This window comes from Pinus tabuliformis, chromosome 5_2 (genome assembly GCF_031772625.1).
Source record: "Pinus tabuliformis cultivar Carrire ecotype Pingquan chromosome 5_2, CPIR1, whole genome shotgun sequence".
NCBI lineage: Eukaryota > Viridiplantae > Streptophyta > Pinopsida > Pinales > Pinaceae > Pinus > Pinus tabuliformis.
Window position 1 is genome coordinate 910,102,318 of NC_142306.1, and position 10,467 is coordinate 910,112,784.

The window sequence follows — 10,467 nt, forward strand, 5'->3', positions numbered from 1 at the left end:
TGCGACCAAAGAAATGCACTAGCAGTTCTCCTCCTCGACTCCACGCCCAATGGTTTGAAACTACCAGACTATGCCTTGCCTCTCTGTCTGAAAACATCAATTTTCCCACCAAAAACAAAACAAAACCCTCTGAACTCAAAACCTAGCCTAAAATCCTTTTCAACAAAGCTAAATCATAAAGAGAGAGCCCTCTCTGATTGCAGGTTGGCTAGAACCTGCAGTCCAAAGTTGGTCTGTGGTTACCTCGGCCGTATCCTTTTCCGGAGCTTAAGGACAACCTGAGTGATAACATAATGGTGACTCCACTGGGGAACTTCCTCAGATAGTTTCACAAAGAAGGTAAGAAAGCTCCGCTGAGACCATAAATCAAACTTTCCAACTGCTGTTTATCTCTTAAAACTACAGATGAAGCCTGAATGTCAGCAGGGAACCCTTTGAAACTGTTTTTTGCTTTGCATTAACAAGAGTAAATAAATGTTGCTTTAGTCAATCTTCATGCTAGTTTTAAGTTACAAACAAGTTGTCCCATATTTTAATTAGTCCCTTGTTGATTACAAAAACATTCCCAGGAAAAATACCCAAAAAACAATTCGGAAGCTGGCTCCCAAGAAAAATCCACGATATACCAGATCAAATCCAGATCCCAACCCTCCAGCTATTTTTGAAAACCCTAACATAATCTCGAAAATCCTTAGGAAGCAAGAAAGACAGGAAAATTTTGCTGATTTGAGCCCTGAAACAGCTTACCCTAGCAGTATTCCGACTCCTGTCAAGGTTTTGTTCCGGTCAACCCCTATTTCCCTTAGTTCATCATCTACATCTCGTAGTACTCCTTCCACACCTTCATTCGCTGCACATACTAACACTACTGTTGTTTCCAGCGTTCCAGTTACTCCTGTGATCCCCGTTGCTCCAGTTGTTCCAGTTATCCTCGTTGTTCCACTTATACTTGCCAATATGGCTAATAGATATGCACCCTTGCAATTACCTGCTAATGCCGGGGCTTTACCTCAAGAGTACTAATCTAAAATCACATATTTTGACGACACCGGTCCTTTCACAGCCCTTCAGCACACCAAAAAGATGCAAGACTATTTTGAAAACTACGAAATAGATGATGATAGTGTAAGAATGAGAATTTTTGTTCAGAGTTTAACAGGTGATGTAAGAACTTGGTTCAGATCACTTGCTGCAAATTCCATAACTACCCCAGATGAGCTTTACCAATCCTTTACCAACAGATGGGAGAAAAAGAAAGATCCCTTGCACATACTAGTTGAATATGATACGATCAAACGAGGTCTTCAAGAGACTGTTTTGGAGTATTGTGCAAGATTCAATAATGTATATAACGCAATACCACAGAACCTAAGGCCTCCACCTGACCTTGCCTTGTACAAATTTCCCGATGGATTCGACCCAGATATGGCATACCAATTAAAAGAAAGAGCTCCTCAAACCCTTGCGAACATGCAAAATGTTGCTGTTAGCGTAGAAGCCAATTTAATTGCCAAAAGAAACAGAGCTAGAATGGAAAGAAGAACCACCTTTAAAGAAGAACCCTCAGCTTTTGATCAAAAGCTTGATGCTATCATCAGTGGCCTGCAAAGGCTAGGAGAAAGAGTAGAAAATGTTGAGAGAAAAGCATCATGGGAAGGACAACAGTCTAATACCATAAGGAACCCAAATTTTAGAAAAACGCAGAACATAAATGCTGGTAGGCCTAACCAAGACCATGATATAAGACCCCCTTTCCAAGATAATTATGTCGAAGGATCTACTTCTAGTGAACCCATAGAGGACACTCACATGAACTTAATGGATCTAAAGGGTGAGCACCAAACTGTCCTGTCCCAAGAAGACCAAAATGAACCTGATTACAATCAGTTTCAGACTAGGTCTGGCGAGTCTTTTGATTTTAAACAAGGTTATGATACCGCTGTGTATGAAGTACACAAACAATATAAGCTGAGAACTAGGACCATTGACATTTCCGAACCTAGTAAAACGAAGGATAGCAAACAGCCCAACAAGATCAAAGGCAAGGCTGTCATAACAGAACCAGCTGATATACCTATTCCAAACCCGCATCAAGTGACTGTAGAAGACATAACAGAAATACAGCCTTCCAAAGATCAGCCTTTGCCACCTTCTTCCTCGAAAGAAAGCTCGAACAGGGTCCCAAAAAACTTTCCTGAAGTTGAAAAACCGCAAGCAAAAACTTCCTATAACGCTGATAAACAAGAGCAAAACGCAGACAATTCAAATGAAACAGAAAAAACTGCCATTATCAACACCAAGACTCCACTGGAAAAGCCATTTAATTTAGAAACAGAAATAGCTAAGTTGAAAATATCCATTCCCCTCTCAGAACTTGCCAAACACGATGTATATAGGTAGCAAATTCAAAGATCAATTCAAATGCTAGAGGTTAAGGATGGTGTAAATGTTTTAGACAACACCCCAGAGCTGCTATTTGGCCCAGAAGTTAATGGAAAATCAACACATGGACCTGTCCCACCCTTTTATGTCAGTTTGCATATACATGACAAAGTTTTGCACAACGCTATGTTTGACTCAGGGGCATCGCACAATCTTATGCCCAAAGAAGTTATGGAAAAACTGAATCTTGATGTTACAAGACCTTACAAAGATCTATACTCATTTGACTCAAGTCAAGTGAAATGTCTAGGCCTCATCAAAGACTTGTGTGTCTCCTTAGTCCAATATCCCAACAAGACCATCCTCATGGATGTAGTGGTTGCTGACAGTCCACCAAAGTACGCATGCTCCTGTCAATATCATGGGGAGAAAAGCTCCAAGGATCCCTTCAATTAGACCTTTCCTATGCCACCATTTCAGTCTTTGGGCAACCAAAGAGACTGTATAGAGAAACGCTCATGAAATATGTGGTAAGTAGTGAGAGCAAGCCTGAAAATTTTCCCATTTACTCAATCCACTCTGATATGGATTCCTTTATTTTGTTTAATGATGATACAAATTCTCTAATTGATAATGAGCCCTTTACTCTAGAGCAACAAGCACACATCAACGAAGAATCAGTTGCACACACTGACGAAACTGTCACAGCAGTTGATGCAACTAGCCTACCAAAAGAAGTTCCCCAAACAGAAATTTTAAATCTGCCCAATCCTAAAACAGCTCAATCTCTTGATACTGACCATAAGCAAGAAATCACATGGTATTTAGAGTTTGATGGCTCTGTCAACAAGTTAGGAGCAGGGGCAGGTGTATGGATTCACAACACATATAACAACCATGCAGAAGGCCATGCCTACAGACTGAACTTCAAATGCACAAATAACATGGCAGAGTATGAGGCTTTGCTTTTAGGTCTTAAACTCCTCAAAGCTCTAGGAGCTGCAAAAGTGTCTATTTTAGGAGACTCTGATTTAATCATACAACAGATGAAAGGCAATTTTGTAACCAATGACAACAGAATGAGAGCCTATAGGACTGCTGCTACTAATATACTCCAGGCATTCACTGAATTCAAGCTTGACAAGATTTCTAGAAATCACAACATTCATGCACACAGCCTAGCCACCTTTACTAGTACATGCAAGCTTCCTTTTGACGCAAACCATCACTTTACAGCTGAAATAAAACATAGGCCCACAGCCCCAAATAACGTTAAAGATTGGCAAGTATTCGAAAGTGATGCCCAGATTAATAACTTCCTCACCCTTGAGCATGAGTTTTCGAATATTAACATCGACATGGATGCTATGACAGATCCAGAACAACAAACAAATGAAAATCAGAAAACTGTAACCGCAGACAAATCCTGAAACCAACTATTTTTGACAAAGAAAACATAGAACAGCTGAAACAAATACACTTGGAGGATATAGCCAAAATAGAGGCAGACATCATTGACTTAAAGGATAACTTTCTGCCTGCTGGCCTAACCCCATTAGAAGACATGTTTGATGCTAATGACGTGCCAAGAAAGCCAAAATTGCAGCCTATAAACACTGAGATAGAGGAACATAACATTGGGACAGCAGAAAAGCCAAAAACGATCAAACTGTCCAAAAATTTGCCACCTGATCAAAAGCCCAAGTACATTGACTTATTCAAAGAGTTCCAAGATGTATTTGCTTGGAGCTATGAGGATCTGAAATCCTATGACACCTCGGTGATCCAACACACCGTTCCTTTAAAACCAAAACAGAAACCCTTCAAGCAGAAACTTAGAAGAATTAACCCTATGCTTCTTCCCCTGATTGAGAAGGAAGTAAAGAGGATGTTTGAAGCAGGCATCATAGCACCCATCAGATTTTCTGAATGGGTGTCTAATCTTGTTCCTACCAGAAAAAAGACAGGCGAAATCAGACTTTGTGTAGATCTCAGAAATTTAAATCAAGTCTCCCTAAAAGACCATTACCCTTTGCCTAAAATGGACCACATCTTGCAAAGAGTAGTGGGATCATCTAGAATCTCTTTGCTAGATGGTTTTTCAGGTTTTAACCAAATACTTGTTCACCCGGACGACCAAGACAAAACAGCTTTTACTACACCGTGGGGAACATTCAAGTATGTAAAGATGCCATTTGGTCTTAAAAACGCTGGTGCTACCTTTCAACGTGCAATGGATATTGCTTTCGCCAAAGAAATACATGACTTCCTAGTTGTCTACCTTGATGACTTAACCCCATTTTCCAAATCTGATGAAGAACACCTCAAGCATCTTAGGAAAATTTTCATGACATGTAGGAAATATGGCATTTCCTTGAACCCCAAGAAGTCTCTGTTTGGCCTCGAAGAAGGCAAATTACTTGGCCACATCATATCAAAGGATGGGATCAGAATTGATCCCGAAAGAATACAAGCCATCCTCCAAATCCCATTTCCAAGAAACATTAAAGAGCTACAAGCATTCCTTGGGAAAATCAACTTCTTGAGAAGATTTATTCCAAATCTAGCTAAGCTGATAAGATTGTTAAGCAACATGTTAAAGAAGGATGCCAAGGTAAAATGGTCTCTTTAAACCAAGCAAGCATTTGAGAGTATCAAATCAGCCTTAACACAAACCCCTGTCCTAACTAGCCCACAGTTTGATAAAGATTTTATCATATTTTCGTTTGCATCTGACCACACTATAGCCGTTGTCCTTTTGCAAAAGGATGAACAGGGAGCTGAAAAGCCAATTGCTTTTTTCAGCCGAGCTCTAAGAGACGCCCCTTTGAAGTACCCAATAATGGAAAAGCAGGCCTACGCACTTGTTAAGGCCATCAAGGATTTCAGAGTGTACATTTTATATTCACACGTGATTGCCTATGTCCCACATGCTGTTGTAAAGGACATATTGACTCAAGAAGGATTAGAAGGCAAAAGAGGCAAGTGGATTGCAAACATCCTTGAATATGACATAGAAATAAAACCAACCAAGCTGATAAAGGGACAAGGTTTAGCTAAACTGATGTCTGAAACAAATTTTCAAGCCTTAGAGATTAACCAGCTGGACAATGAACCGGAGCTGGCGACTCCACAGATCAGTGAAATCTTTTTACAATCCCCATGGTACACTGATATATGCTTTGTATTGTTAAACCTGTGTGCTCCCCCAGGATTGTCCAGAACCAAGAAAAGATTTTTGAAAATGAAGGCTTTAAAGTTTTGTGTTATAGATGGTGCATTATTTTGGAGAAATCATGAAGGTATATTGTTTAATTGTTTAACCATGAATGAAACTAACAATGTCATGAAATAATTCCATGCAGGTGACTGTGGAGGACATCTATATTGGAAGTCCACTACTGATAAAATTTTAAGGGTTGGTTTTTATTGGCCCTCTCTTTTTGCAGATGTAAAGAAGTTTGCCATGTCATGTCACAAATGCCAAATTTTTGAGGGCAAGAGAAAGCTGTTACCCCTTCCCCTTAAACCCATCTCAACCGAACAACCTTTTCAACAATGGGGTCTTGACTTCATTGGAGAAATCCATCCCTCTTCCTCAGGCCAGCACAAATGGATCCTAACAACCACCGACTATTTCACTAAGTGGGTTGAAGCCATTCGACAAGCCAATGACACCATCATTATCCAATTCCTTGAGTGCAACATCCTTTCTAGATTTGGCTGCCCTGAGAAAATCATCACTGACAATGCCGCTGCCTTTAAGTCCAAAAAGATGATCAATTTTTGCCACAGATTTCATATTACCTTGGGCCACTCCGCAGCCTATTACCCTCAAGGTAATGGCTTGGCTGAATCATCTAACAAAGGCCTCATCAACATCATAAAGAAAGTGCTGGAAGAAAACAAGAAGAACTGGCACAAAAAACTGGTAAATGCCCTATGGGCAGACAGACTTTCAAGCAAAAGATCAATTGGGATGAGCCCTTATGAGCTAGTATATGGCATGGAGGCTAGATTTCCTTCATCCCTGGGCATTCCTACTATCAAGCTGTTACAAGAGATTCAGGCTGAACCGAATGACATTCAAAGAAGAATCAATCAGACCATCCATCTACAGCAAACCAGAGAACAAGTTTATGACAGAGCTCAAATTGTGCAAGAAAAGCTCAAAAAGATGTTTGATAAGAGAGCTAAGGCTGAGGATTTCAATGTTGGTGACAAAGTTCTAAGATGGGACTCAAGAAGGGAAGACAAGGGAAAACATGCCAAGTTTGATTTTCTATGGAGAGGTCCATTGGTTATTTCTGCTGTTCAGGGAAATAACACTTATTTTCTCAGATCTGTGGAGGATTGTTCTGCTGAAGAAGGCCCTATCAATGGTCGTATGCTGAAGCATTACCATGACCCCTTTTAAAGGGACACAATGCAGTTTTGTATATATCTTTGTACAGTCTTAGTTGTATATATCAGCACTTTGTTTTCATTTTTATAAGCAAGCCGATTGTTTAAAGAACAACAGTAAATTCTGTGAAGACGTAACTGATGCAAGTGCCCCAGTTCTGAAAACTTTGTCTTTGCACCAAGGCACAAAACAACAAAAGGAAAACTGTCACATTACAAGCAATTCATGGTAGAAAAGAACTATCCGCAATCAAAGGCATGTTCCAGCAGCATTGTACATAATTATCAAGCACGCAGAAGAAAGCAGGCGATGCTGTACAGTTCACAGTAATTCAGTTGAGGAGGAGGTTGTTCATAGTTCAAAGTTTATATTTTCAGCAGCCAAAACAAAGAAATGTTTCCAGTCTACAGCAACAAATAGAAAATCAAGGTAGTCTGACCTGTTGTTCTTGACTTTTCACAAGGAAAAGCCATCCCCAAGTGGAGCCACTGTTAGCCTCCTGTTGCAATAGGGTATCATTTTTCATGATTGACATTTTTACATGCCAAATATGTCATACTTTTCAGGCTATAGTGTTCCATATTTCCACGAGGTGCCATGAAGTATGCTTAGTCCAAATGCACTGCTGTATTCCAATTTTTGATGAGTTGTTCCAGTTTCGAAGAATTTTCATTTAAGGGAGGTCCAAACAGTTTAATCTTGGTCTCCCTAGGTTTCAATTTCCTGTTTTAGAATATAGAGAATGATATCTGTCCAAACAGTTTAATCTTGGCAGATCTGTAGATAGGTAGAGAATCAAAGGGACCCAACTGTTTAATCTAGGCCCTGGCAGAAATAAGTGTAGATTTAGATAGGAAAAATTCAAAAGAAAAATTGTAAATCTGGGTTTGCAAGTCTAAGTGCACCCAATTCAAAAGAAGAAAACATGTTAGGAGAGTAGGTTGGGTAGGTAGCTGTGTGGTTGCAGAATAATAATTTATGATCAATTTTGTGTTACAAAGTGCTTTATCTTTACAGATCACAGTGCAGGCAGTTTTCATGCAAAGGAGCTCAAAGGTGGATATAACTAACTCCCCCTTCTTCTAATTCCCCAAGTCACTTACTAATTTCCCAAAGAGGTCAAGATCTGCTTGATTCCTCTTAGTTTCATCATCATCCATATCAGTTTCCTTGGTGAAGATCTGCTTCACTCAATGATTTTATTTCTTTTCAAACTCCTTTCCCCAAAATTAGCCTAAAGTCCCTGACCTTGGCGCCTGCTTATCATCTTCATATTAACTACTAACAGTATTATATAACTCCCTATCAGTTTTCCCCTTTCCCCTACTAAAACTTTGTATATAAAATTCCCCTATGTAAATATTCCCCCCCTGGCAATATAGCCATATTCTTTCTAAGTCAAGGAAAGAACAGTCCATCTGGGGCTGCTTTTAGCCCATCCGTGTCCAAGCAGGGATTAATCTGACACCTGGCCAGATTAATAACCTCTCCCCTAGCCCTAAACCTTCGAAAAAAACCCTCTTTCCGCCCCTAAACCAAAGTTCTGTGCATAAATCTTTAAACCCGCGCGCAAAAAACCATGATTTACCCCTTATCCCTAAGCCCCAACTGTAAATACATTAACCGCGCTCATTTTAAACCCATAAAACCCCTTTCCCTAAGTCTAAACCCCCGCGCGCATTATTAAAATCGGGATATTCCCTGTATATTCCCCCGCCCTAACCCTCTGTTTCTTTGTCCGCCCCGCCAGCCGTTAGATATGGCCCGTCCCAGATCTACGATGGGCGGGCCTTTTCGCGCGCCAACTACCCGAGCTTTAGCGTCGGGAGTTCAGCGGTTTTGCCGCCGTACTCCCGCCACGCGTCAAGCTCTAGGGTGTGGCGGAGCCCCTACCCCCAAAACCACCCAGGCGCTAAGGCGGTGCGCCCAAAACCGCTTACCGCCCTCCCCTGTAACGTAAGCCCCACGTCACCCGCCTGCGTCACCCCCTGGCCCAGTCACCGCGACACGTCATCCGCTTGCGTGGCCTCCTGCCACTGTACCGCCGAGTCACTAGCCACGTGGCCTCCTGCCACCATACCCTGCCACTGTACATGCCACGTCACCGTCCGTACATGATGACGTCACCCGCTCACGTCATCCTGCCACGTCATCGCTGACGTCACCCACCGTACAATGTTACGTCATGCTGACGTCATCATCACTTTTTGGCGCGAAGGAGCAAAAATCGCACTTCGGAGCCCCGTAATCAGTTTCTGAGGCAGTTCGGAGCGCCTAGCGCAAATCGCTCATCGCTAGATTTTTTGGGCCAGAATGGGGAATCTTCAGGGAATCTTTTCATTCTGCAGCCCCCAGGAAGCCCGAAAGGCGCCGAATGAACCATTTTTCTTCGCGAAGCTTTCCTAGAGGAGCAGAACAACGTTTTGAAAGAGACAGAGGCCGAACAGTGGCCATTAATTTGTGATTAGACCCACCAGCACGTCAGAACAGCATCGGTTTATTGCCAAAGAGTATCAGAGGAAGATGAAGAGCCAAAGAGTATCAGCCGAAGATTTTTTTAGGGGCTCGAAGCACCTGAACATTGATGAGCCCCCCAGAAAGTCAAATCAAGAGGCATAAGCCCATCCTTGCCCTCAAATCACAGTTAAAGCTTTAAATGCAGACAGACAGCAAAGATGCAGAAACCCATACACATTTATTTCAGAAAACACTGCAACAAGCCACCAAGGACAACATCATTTACTCAGTTTTGATACGGCGGCCCTGAGCACAGCCCGAGATATTTTTTGCACTTATTTATGGATAGGATTAGGTTAAGTAATCATCTTTCTTTCAGACCTGTTTAGGTCAAGTTGTAATAAAAGTAGTTGTAGAGAGTTTTTCCCTATATATACCGCCCTCTACATTGTTACAAGGGTTGGTTGATTGAGAATTTTCACTGGAGACTCACATTGTATACCTGAGTTTTTTCTATAATCAAAGATTGCCGAAAGCTTGGAGAGCAAACTGACTGTTGCAAATGAATGTTTTTGGAGATATGAAGATGGAATTCTTGTGTTGCAGCCTAAAGCAATAAGTGCATCTTACCTCTGTTTAATGTTTACCACTATCTAAATAGCAGAAAGAAAGAATAGCTTAGAATTTGTTTAAATATTCTCTATGCTCAATTTCTACTATTTCTTTATATTTTCCTCTGATTGAATTGGTTATGAATATGAATTCCTCCTGGCTCATGTTTACCCCGATTCATTTGTGTTGGCCAATTATCTAGGGATTCTTCACTGCCCCTAGGTAGAGCTCTATTACCTCCATCTGTTAAACTGATTGAGAGATCCTTAATTGCCTCTCATTACTTAACATTATTTCCATCATTTAAACCTGAAATATTGTTTCATGCGCAGCTATCTTGCTCCATTTTCCCTCTCTTGCGACCAAAGAAATGCACTAGCAGTTCTCCTCCTTGACTCCACGCCCAATGGTTTGAAACTACCAGACTATGCCTTGCCTCTCTGTCTGAAAACATCAATTTTCCCACCAAAAACAAAACAAAACCCTCTGAACTCAAAACCTAGCCTAAAATCCTTTTCAACAAAGCTAAATCATAAAGAGAGAGCCCTCTCTGATTGCAGGTTGGCTAGAACCTGCAGTCCAAAGTTGGTCTATGGTTACCTCGGCCGTAT